Source organism: Mus caroli, unplaced genomic scaffold (assembly GCF_978045245.1).
Source record: "Mus caroli unplaced genomic scaffold, Mus_caroli_1 scaffold_5, whole genome shotgun sequence".
Taxonomy (NCBI): domain Eukaryota; kingdom Metazoa; phylum Chordata; class Mammalia; order Rodentia; family Muridae; genus Mus; species Mus caroli.
In genome coordinates this window covers 78,594,477-78,603,945 of record NW_028227260.1, presented here as the reverse complement: position 1 = coordinate 78,603,945, position 9,469 = coordinate 78,594,477, and the positions used below count along the sequence as shown (strand labels likewise).

The 9,469-nt window shown below is 37.6% G+C and overlaps 2 pseudogenes; one reads left to right on the top strand and one right to left on the bottom strand.

The window, feature by feature from the left end:
- Nucleotides 1-726: 726 nt before the first annotated feature.
- Nucleotides 727-2,422, top strand: LOC110286277 (uncharacterized; annotated as a pseudogene).
- On the bottom strand, nt 1,437-1,762 carry LOC147004657 (NADH dehydrogenase [ubiquinone] 1 beta subcomplex subunit 2, mitochondrial pseudogene; annotated as a pseudogene).
- Nucleotides 2,423-9,469: the final 7,047 nt, after the last annotated feature.

The window sequence follows — 9,469 nt, the reverse complement described above, 5'->3', positions numbered from 1 at the left end:
AACAGTCTGGCGCCCGAACAGGGACCTGAGGAACAGCAGAAAAATGCTGAAGGAACGCTTCTTTGGTGTGGAGCTCCACGGGAAGGAAAGAATCAGAGAATCGAATTGTATCAGGGCACGGTGAGCAACCCGTAAAGTGTTGCTGGAGGTTTTTTACTGGTCTTAGAGGTGTAATATTCTCTGCGTGTCTTCATCGTAGAGTATTAGCTTATAAGTTATTGGGTATGATCAAAAAGGTGTAACACTGGTTACTAGAAAGTTAGCTTTAAATTGGTAACTTAGGTTTGGAGTCTTTCCAACACCTGGCATAAGGCAGGCCAAGAGGCTGAGCCTCTAAGGATACTTCTAGTTGAGATAATATTTAAAGTGATTCTTATCCTAGAAAGTAGAATTAAAGATAAGATTTAAAACAATGTCTCTTTAATGGAGCATTAAAATTTGCACTGTCATGCATTCATAGGTATAAAGTAGCAGCCAAATTTTGTAATGTGATAATGAAGTTTCTAATGTTGATTCTAAGGTGATGAATTGCTTTGAAATTGGGTTTTTGCTTTCCCAAGGCTGTAGATATTATTCTAACATTGCAAAAGAGACTTAAAAATCATGTTTAAAATTGCCAGTGTTCCATTGACTGCAGCTTGCAGTTTGATCACAAATTTAAGATTTTCTACTCACCCATATATTGTTAATTACATAAATTAGACCCTCAGACAGTAAGTTTTCGCTATGGTTGCTGCCTGTCAGGAGACTTTAGTACAAGCAATTTTTCACAGCACCAAGGTTACAAAGAAAGTTTTAACTATAAGTCATCTTAAGAAAGACTATCCAAGGAGCGAGGAGTTGAGGAGACAGTGGTTGCAGGCAGAGAGAGAACCAAAATGGAGGCTGACGCAGTGTTATCAAAAGAATGTAGTGACTTATGAGGATGTTCATGTGAACTTCACTAAGGAAGAATGGTCTTTGCTGGATCCTTTCCAGAAGAAACTCTACAAAGATGTCATGCTAGAGACCTACAGGAACTTCAATGCTATAGGCTTCAGTTGGAAAGATCAAAATATTGAAGAACATTATCAAATTTCTAGAAGACATGGAAGACAGAGAAAACCTTTGAATATACTCAATGTGGTAAAACCTTTGCTTTACATGCTCACAGTCATGGACAAAGGGATGAAAAGATTTATACAGAAAAGAAACCCTATGAAGTGATTCAATGTTTTGAAGCCTTTGTACCTTATACTAGACTCCAAATACATAAAAGAACACAAACTGGACAGAAATCCTATGAATGTAATCAATGTGGTAAAGCCTTTGGAAGGAACAATCTTTTTTTTTTTTTTCTCATTTTTGGCAAGCCACTTTAATTTATGCCTTTAATGAAGTCTGTAATTTCTTGAAATGTCTCACCTTGCTCCTACTTGTTCAGAGAGTTTACAGCGTTAGTCCTCATCATCAGGAGGGATTCCCAGTTCTTCCATCTGTCCATTGTGAAGGATCTGGATTTTAAAAATGACCCAGCACAGCATCCGACTCATGCCAAAATCGCCAAAGAATCCAGAACCACATGAGTGAGCTTAAGAACTCGCCCTGGATCACCTGGGACCGGGTAAACTGTGGAAACTCCCTGTACCGGGGCTGAATTTGTACACCACCACCAGCATGATGGACTCTACCTTCTCCAGCCTCCGGCACGCGTGCGCAGAAGCCCTGGGAGCAGGCGGCCTCCAAGGCAACCGAAAGGTACCAGGCGGGTCAGCGCAGACATACTAGCAAGACCACAGTTCCCACCCCTGATGCCAGGAACAATCATCTTAAAATGCATGAAAGATTATATACTAGAGAGAAACCCTATTAAGGTAAAAGATGTAGCAAAGCCTTTACAAATCACAGTCATCTTAAAAAAGCATAAAAGAATTCATACTGGAGAGAAACCGTACAAATGTAATCTATGTGACAAAGCCTTTTCACAGTACAGTATTCTAGAGAAACCGTACAAATGTAATCAATGTGATAAAGCCTTTACAAATCACCACCATCTTAAAAGCAATGGAAGAATCCATACTGGAGAGAAACCATATAAATGTAATCAGTGTGAGAAAGCTTTTCCCCAATATTATAATCTCCAAAATCATAAAAGAACACATACTGGAGAGAAACCCTACACATGTAATCAATGTGGTAAAGCCTTTTCACATTACTCTCATCTCAAAGTGCATTACAGAACACATACTGGAGAGAAACCCTTCCAATGTAATCTGTGTGACAAAGCCTTTTCACAGTACAGTGTTCTACAAAAGCATAAAGGATTCATAGTGGAGAGAAACCCTTCAAATGTAATGAATGTGATAAAGCCTTTTCCCAACATAATAATCTCCAATGCCATAAAAGAATACATACAGCCTGGCATGGTGGTGCACGCCTTTAATCCCAGCACTTGGGAGGCAGAGGCAGGCTGCTTTCTGAGGTCGAGGCCAGCATGGCCTACAGAGTGAGTTCTGGGACAGCCAGGGCTACACAGAGAAACCCTGCCCAACACAGTTATCTCCTAGTGCAGCAAGGAACACATACTAGAGAGAGGGGTGTTGGCAAGGAGGGAAGGAAAGAAAAAGAGAGAGATGACTTATGAATGTACACAGTGTGGTAAACCTTTGCATATCACAATCATCTTTGAATACATAAAAGAGCATATATCATATCTCAGAATTTATAAAAGAACACATAAAGGAGAGAAACCCTGTGTGAATTATGTGGTAATGCCTTTGCAGGTGACAGTTATCTCCTAATGTGTAAAATAACACACATGTAAGAAACTTCATGAAAATAAGCAATGTGGTAAAGTTTGTTCTTGTACCAGTCGTTTTGGAAATGATGAGAAAAGCCCGTTCTGCAGGCAACTTCACAGTAAGAATATTTTTATGCAAGAGTAAAACCTTTAACAGGAAGTCAATCTGTTAAAGATTGCATGTCATCCTAGTAGTCTTTTAAGATCTAGAAGAACTCACAATTAAGGCAGTCTATGACTCTGATGGATTGATACAATCTTATCTAACTCACTTATATTAAGTTACACAAAATTATTCATCCTTGAGAAAAACTCAAGCAAGTGTCAACTATCTGCTCAAATATGATGATGTCTCTATTTTGTTCGTACCTATAAACTCATAGGGACAAAAGCCCAATGAATTTCATTGATAAGGTAACTGGTTTTGATTTCAAAGTTCACTTCAATTACTTGAAATAAATTACTTAGGTGTAAAACACTAAAAAAAAAAAAGAAAGACTATCCAAAATTAGAGGCATAGACAGTTGAATCACTCCCCTAGAATCTGTCCCCATTACAGAAAGGTTTCATTTCCAAGATCTTGGGACCTCACCTCTCCCTGCCTTCAGGGAAAATTCTTTTTAGCTAAAAGAGCATTGTTACAGATCTAGACAGATGGTATTCTAATAAAGTTTTAATTCAAAGTTTATAAAAGGTCAATCAGGCTGTAGAATTTATCAGGACATTGCGATTTGACTTGCCTACTTCATGTAAAGTTATTATAGATTTAAGAGTTTGTTTTTTCCTTTGCATCCAGAAAATTGTAAAGAGTTTGCTTCTAGTGAACTGGTGATCACTGGAAAACTTTGCCTCTAGGTATGGCTTATATAGCTTTACGTCATATAAGAGAAATTCGTATTGTCTTTGCTTCATTACAAGAAGCTTTGAGTTTGAATCTTTCAGTGTATATTTTTTCCTAAGTGAAAAGATTTTTTATTAGCTAATGCTTTTAAGAGGAGGTTTACTTTAAATCTTTGCTCTCACACAAGGAGCTTTTAAGTTCTGGGGAGTAGCTGTTGCTCCAGAAAAGATTTAGAGGCAATATCTTTTTAGTACGTGGGTTTTAGTTATACTATAAAATTGTGGTACAGAAAATCTAAGAACGAAAAATTGATTTGCTTCAAAATTTTATTTTCAAAAGCTTCCAGGAGATGTTAATTGGCTAAGACCTTAAACTCACCACAGGAGAACTTAAACCTTTGTTATGTGCTATTAAGTGAGACACAAATTAACTGGCAAAGAACAAAAGACTTTGCAGAAAGTAAAGAAAGCTTTTTTAATTGTTATCAAATAAAATCAATTGTAATTAAATATTAGCTGCCTATTTTAGTTATGGTTATTAAATGTGCCCACAGCAATTCTTTGGTAAGAGAAAGTACTATTGTAAAGTCATCTTTCTTCTCCTCCCGGGCTACTGTTGGCCTATGTGGAGCCAGCCAGCTGCTGGCTACTGTGGGGCTGGGCCATGGGTTACATTGCTTTCCATGAGTGGTGGTGGCACGGGAGGCCGCCAGAAAGCCCGCGCCTTTGTAGAGAACTCAGGGGAGGGCCATGCTTGCCATTGCCCCCATGAGTATCTGCCTGTCCCCACCAGGGGTGGCCGTATTTTTCCTGCTAGGACTTGGGGTGCTCTGCCACCCTTGCTCGGGCTTCCTGGCCTACAACAGATTCGGCTGCTTCAGCCTCTACAGCCTGGGAGGAGGGCCAGAGGCAGGAGAGGCCGAGGTGGCATTCACCTCAAAGCACAGTTTTAACGTTCTATTAAGGCTGCTGTGGTGCTAATAAAGGATTGTAAGATAAATTTGTATATTTTAGAAAATTTATAACAAAAATTGTGTCTTAAAAACCTGACTAAGGGTCTGTTCCTTGTTCCAAACAGCAATTAATTTGGTTATTACAGAATTTTGATATTTGGCCTATTGCATATCATCATTTTAGATAAAATTGATAATCATTATCCTAAAGATAAGTTAAAAATTGTTTTTGTGCATGCTTTTGTATCTTCTATAAATTCATGCATGCATCCCAATTACTGTGTTTAAAAACAGCCCTTAGATGGTAGAAAAGTATATGTGAATTGGATCACAAGCTCATTCTTTTGAGTTTCCTCCTGCTTCAGCACAGATAATTAAATTGTGTGCTGTAGATGGTGTTTTAAAATGTTGAATAATCAAGCTTTAATTTGTATATTTATCAATATATATCTCAGAGCTTATAATTGCTTAAAATTGTTCATCCCTCAGATGGTATTAATTCTCAGGTTTGCAATTGCTTATGCTACTCATAAGAAAAAATGCTATTCTTTTAAGAAGACTGTTTTTGGACATTTAATAAATTGTTCTGGATTGCCTGGAAAAGACCTCTTAAGGTAATGCCATGCTAGATTTATATCTCAGGCAGATTAAGGTCTCACATAAGAAGTATTGGCTATATAATCGTGTTCTTTATATATTCAAAACAGTAATGGTTTAAGATAATATTTTGGTATTTTTGGAGAATGTGCATGTTAAATTGTAAAAAAAATTGCTCTTGGTGTCCTCAGTTCCTACCTGTTTCCACATAATGGTGTTAATACTTGAGGACCTATACTTAATCAAGTGCTGCAAATGAATGCTCTTATTTCTGATTAATAAATAAATAAATTATGCACATGTGACTATTAATAACTTTTCAAGCTTTCTAGTTACAACCGCTCTTCAAGAGAAACAATTGAAAGTGTAATTATTCACTGCCCTTATTATATTAAAACTGATTATACCAGTCAAGTATTTGAGATGTTTTGTCAAAAAATTAATAATTCTCAAAGACAAGGTATTGTGGAACTTTAAAAATTCTTCTTCTTGAAAAAAATAGAAAGGGGGAAATGATATCCCCATGCACATTATTTAATAATATATCCCCATGCACATTATTCAAATCATACTTTTATTTTAAGAATTTTGAAATTTGGATGTCAAAGAACTTAATAAATGCCTTATAGCATCTTAAAACCAGACATAATCATGTCTAGGTGAGATGAAAATGATCTACTTTATTGGCATATGGCTTGATCCTGAACAGCTGCCTTATTGGGAAGGGGAAAAGCATAGGTTCTCTTCATAGAACACTACAGAAGCATATGGCTAATTTGTGTGACAAGCTGACATGTGAGTTCGCTGATTGCCCTGACTGTAGTGACAAGAAATCTGAATTGGGTATATGTTTTTGACCTACCTTTGCTTGCCATTTTCTCAGTTTGGACAAGCTAAGCTGCCTTGCTTCAAGCTTTTTAAACCTTATGGGACATAGAACATTAGAGACAGTATAATCTGACTTAGAAAGATTAGTCACAAGAAAGAGTTATAGTGATTCTTCTCCTTCCCTCAGTGTGACCAGTTATTCTAATACAATCTTGGACTGGTCTAGTAATAATTCCAGTATTAGAGATTCCTATTGAAGATAGCTAAAATCTTAATTACCTGGCAAAGTTAATTTGGAGCACAGCCTCCACTCTCAGAGAAGTAACAGCCTTTCTGCAATTCTCAAAGCCACCTCCCCCACACTGGGAGCTCAAAGTCGAGCTTGGTAGTTGCTAATTTGCAATTGAATGGAGTACCTGGACTTCCCCAAAGAAGCTTTTGTACTGTTGCTTTTCACTGTCTCCCATTGTTTTTCAAGCAAGTTAGTCAAGGCCCTTCAGCCTGACTGCAGCAGGTGTGCAGCCTCAACTCCAACAGTGCAGGTGGCAGTTACTTTCTATATGAAGAAGCATTTTAAGTACATATTGTGGCTTTGGTCTGAATTGGGAATAAGGTGTGCTATGAGGGCCAAAGTCAAAGATGGGCACCCAGATCTCAAAATCATATCAATCTAAGACAGAGGTACATGCCAAGAGGCCATGGTTGTTAATAATACACCACAGGGCCATGTTTTGTGCAAAATAAACACAAACAAGCTGCACGTAGCCTCTATGATGGAATTGAATGGTTCTGGAAGAGCTAAGATTTCCTAAGTCAGGCACGGCCCCCAGCCACCATAACTCCCAAGCAGGACTATAGAGCATAAATAAATGTTATGCCTCAGTCCAGCTATTTTTAATATTATAAGCAGGGGGGAAATGTAACCTCCCCCAGCATGAAACAGGCTGGTTCAGACTCCATTGCCACTGAGAATTAGACCGCCTGCAGTGGAGCCTTCCTGCCTAGATGGCTCTATTGTTCTGCCACCTGCCACTGCTCCTCCAAGACACTGCTACCTGCTAAGAGACAGCTGAGATATTCCAGAGGCTACACCCTATCCTGCATGTGGTCACCTGAAGCTGGTTCCAGACTCCAAGAATGGATTATCGGAGGATGGGCCTTCCCCTGCCCCCTTTATAAGCACTGTTTGCTATTAAACATTTGAGCCTTGATCAGGAACCTTGACTTGGCTCCATTATTTCTCTTGACCACCTAGTTTCTGTCTTTTCAGCCCCAGTTTGCCTCCCAGGAGTAACCCTGATCCATGTGAGCCATGGGCCAGCTCCCAACAAGATATAACCAGATGGTGAAAGGAAAATGCAAAAAACTTACCAACAGAAACCAAGACTACTTGGAAACATCAGACCCCAGTTCTCCCACCATAGCAAATCCTGGATTCCACAGCACAGTGGAAAATCAAAATCTAGGTTTAAAATAATATCTAAGGATACTGATTTAGGATTTTAAGAAGGACATAAATAACTCCATTAAAGAAATACAGGAAAACTCAGGTAAACAGGTAGAAGCCCTTAAAGAGGAAACACAAAAATTCCTTTAAAAATTACAGGAAAACACACAAACACACACACACACACAAAAAAAAAAAAAAAAAAAAAACAGGTGAAGGAATTGAACAAAACCATCCAGGATATAACAATGGAAGTAGAAACAATAAAGAAAACCCAAAGGGGGACAACTCTGGAGATAGAAAACCTAGGAAAGAGATCAGGAGACATAGATGAAAGTATCACCATCAGAATAAAAGAAATCGAATAGAGAATCTCAGGTGCAGAAGATACCATAGAAACCATTGACACAACAATCAAAACAAATGTCAAAAAAGATCCTAACCAAAAACATCCAGGAAATCCAGGACACAATGAGAAGACCAAACCTAAGTATAATAGGTATAGAAGAGAGTGAAGATTCCCAAAATAAAGGGCCAATAAATACCTTCAACAACATTATAGAAGAAAACTTCCCTAACCTAAAGAAAGATATGCCCATGAACATACAAGAAGCCTACAGAACTCCAAATATATTGGACCAGAAAAGAAATTCCTCCTGTCACATAATAATTGAAACACCAAATGCACTGAACAAAGAAATAATATTAAAAGTACTAAGGGAAAAAGGTCAAGTAACATATGAAGGCAGACCTACTAGAATTGCACAAGACTTTTCACCAGAAACTATGAAAGCCAGAAGATCCTGGGCAGATGTCATACAGACTCCAAGAGAATACAAATGTCAGCCCGGGCAACTATACCCAGCAAAACATCTCAATAATAGATGGAGAATCCAAGATATTTCATGACAAAAAAAAATTTACACACTATCTCTTCACATATCTATCCTGTCAAAGCATAATAAATGGAAAACTCCAACACAAGGAGGGAAGCATGAAAATAATCTTCTTTTAAAAACCAAAAAGAAGAAACCACAGAGACATAATTCCACCTCTAACCTCCAAAATAACAGTAAGCAACAATCTTTTCTCCTTAATGTCTTTTAATATCAATGGACTCAATTCCCCAATAAAAAGACACAGACTAACAGACTGGATACGTAAACAGGACCAAACATTTTGCTCCATACAGGAAACCGAACTCAGTGACAAAGGCAAACAATACCTCAGAGTAAAAGGCTGGAAAACAATTATCCAAGCACATGGTCCCAAGAATCAAGCTGGCGTAGCCATTCTAATATCAAATGAAACCAACTTTCAACAAAAAATTATCCAAAAAAGATAAGGAAGGACACTTCATACTCATCAAAGGAAAAATATACAATAAATAAATAAATAAATAAAAATTAAAAAAAAATTAAAAAACCTCTCTCTTCTGAATATCTATGCTCCTAATGCAAGGGCACCCACATTCATAAAAGAAACTTTACTAAAGCTAAAAGCACATATTGCAACACACACAATACTAGTGAGAGACTTCAACAGCCTACTCTCAGCAGTGGCCATATCATGGAAACAGAAACTAAACAGAGACGTAGTGAAACATACAAAAGTTATGCACCAAAAGGACTTAACATATATTTATAAAACATTTTATCCTAAAACAAAAGAATATGCCTTCTTAGTACTTCATGGTACCTTCTCCTAAACTGATCATATAATTGGCCACAAAATAGACCTCAACAGATATATGAAGTTTGAAATAATCCCATGCACCCTATCAGATCACCACAGACTAAGGCTGTTCTTAACCCCCCCCCCAAAATGTAAAACACACATACACATGGAAACTGAACAATGCTCTACTCAATGATAACTTGGTCAAGGAAGAAATAAAGAAAGAAATTAAAGACTTTTTAGAACTTAATGAAAATGAAGACTCATTATACCAAAACTTATGGGACACAAGGAAAGCAGTGGTAAGAGGAAAACTCATAGCTCTGATTTCTTCCAAAAAGAAACTGG